The sequence below is a fragment of the Marmota marmota genome, unplaced genomic scaffold (assembly GCF_001458135.2).
Source record: "Marmota marmota marmota unplaced genomic scaffold, marMar, whole genome shotgun sequence".
NCBI lineage: Eukaryota > Metazoa > Chordata > Mammalia > Rodentia > Sciuridae > Marmota > Marmota marmota.
Genome location: NW_025999949.1, coordinates 4,426,470 through 4,428,935, shown reverse-complemented (window position 1 = coordinate 4,428,935; position 2,466 = coordinate 4,426,470).

The window sequence follows — 2,466 nt, the reverse complement described above, 5'->3', positions numbered from 1 at the left end:
CATGCCTGTAATCCCAGTGACTTGGGAGACTGAGGAAGGAGGTTGGCAAGTTTGAGGCTCAGCATCACAAACTGAGTATCTTAAGACAACAGAAATTTATTCTCTGTAGAGAATAATTAATAATATCTGATGGACAGATATTAATTATTACATACACTCCACAATGAATGTAGAGGTTACAAGGACTGAAATCCAGATGTCAACTGGCCACTCTCCCTCCGAGACTTAGGGTAGATCCCTCCTGGCCTCTTCCAGCTTTTGGTGGTGGCTGCCATCCATGGTATCCCTTGGCTTGCAGCTGCATCACTCCAGCCTCTGTGGTTCTTGGTTTCACCAGGGTCCTCCTCTTCTTATAAGGACATTGGCTGCTATGATTTGGGTAAATGTCCCCCAAAGGCCCGGGTGTTAAAGGCTTGGTCCCCAGCCTATAAGCTGTTGGTAGGTAGTGGAATCTTAAAGAGGTGCAGCCTAGTGGGCGGAGTTAGGTCACTGTGGGGCGTGCCTTCATTGTGGGACCCTGGTCTCTAGTTCTGTCTGTCTAGAAGACAAGGTGAACAAGCCTCTTCTATCACCTGTTCCCATCATGATGTGACAGGCCATCACAGGTTCAAAGCAACCGGGCCAAGTGATCATGAACTGAAACTTCTGAAAACTTGAGCCAAATTAAACCTCTTCTCTTTTTAAAGTTGATTATTTCAAGTATTTTTGTCACAGAAAACTGATGAACACATCATTAATATTGGATAAGGGGCCACCCTAGGACCTCTTCTTAACTTGATAGTCCCTGCAAAGACCCTCTTTTTAAATAAAGTTCACTTACAGGTATTTTGGAGTAGAACTTCACGGTATCTTTGTGGGGAGATTCAATCCACAATATACAGTAACAGTAAAACCCTTGATTAAACAGGTCATAGGCCAAGTGCAATGAACAGAGGGGCATCTATTTTGTGCTGATGAGGGAGCAAATTAGGACAGCAAGTTGGCAGTATATATGGAGCCTCAAAAAACACATCTTTTAGGCCTGGGGTTGTAGCTCAGCGGTAGAGTGCTCACCCAGCACATGTCAGGCCCTGGGTTCAAGCCTCAGCACCATATAAAAATAAAGGTATCGTGTCCAACTAAACAAACAAACACACACATCTTTTAATCTAGTAACCCACTTTCAGCTAAAGGAAGCGAGCAAAAATTGTTGATAAAATTTTATACTCAGAGATATTCATCTCAATTTTCTCTAAATAATTAATTATTAAGAATAACCAACAGGTAATATTACAAAAGTAAGGCATGTCCACATGATGGAGACACTATATAGCCTTTAGGATAATTAAAAAAAAACATGGAAGAAAATAAAATAGAACCATATATTCAATACGTTGTCAATTTTATAAAACACATATAAGAGCCAGGTGTGGAGGGGGAGTATGCTTGTAATCCAAGCAACTCAGAAGGCTGAGGCAAGAAGATTACAAGTTCAAAGCCAGCCTCAGCAACTTAGTAAGACCCTGTCTCAAAATAAAAAAATAAATTGTAAAAAAGGGTTGGGGATGTGGCTCAGTGGTTAAGAGTCTTTGGGTTCAATTCCTGGTACCAAAAATAAATAACTAAATTAATTAATAGAAAAATGCATAAATAGGGAAGAAAAGAACATAAAGTACCAATCCTCTTTTCACCCTTCATGGAGGGATCATTAGTGATTTTGTTATTTTATTTATTATGGCCTTATATATAAGTTCTCGGCATTGTCTTTATAAACAAGGAGAGAGAAACTAAGAATACTTTTAAATGGACATATAGGCTGGGCATGGTAGCACATGCCTGTAATCCAAGTGACTTGGGAGACTGAGGAAGGACAATGGTGTTGAACTCAGCCACTTAGTGGGGCCCTAAGCATCTTAGCTAGACCCTGTCTCAAAATAAAAAACTCAAAAAGGCTGGGGATGTAACTCAGTGGTAAAACCCTCCTGAGTTCAATTCCCAGTACTAAATAAAATAAAATAAAAAATAGAGATATAATATAATGGACTATTACTCAGTATTTAAAAAAGAATAGAATTATGGCATTTGCAGGTAAATGGATGGAGCTGGAGAATATTATAGTAAGTAAGCCAATCCCAAAAAAACAGAGCCCGAATGTTTTCTCTTTACAGGATTACTTGTCACTCACAACCTGGAGGTTTCCTTTATTGGCTTGCTTAGGGGAACCATGTTAAAGACAGAAGAGCTCTACTTTCAGGTGTGTCATGTCTCGGGGCGGGGGGTGGCTGAGGAGGTCTTTCCAGCTCTGAGATGCTGTGACTTGTCAAGTCCCAGGGCAGTTGTAACATGCTCTGAGAGATTCCAAGAGCCATGCAATTAGCCATTTCCTAAGTAGGTGAAATTCAGCACAGCAAATAGGTAATCATTCAAGGTATTAGTCCACACTTGTTGCTTCCGGGGCAGCTCATAGTCTCTTAGGAAGAAAGATGA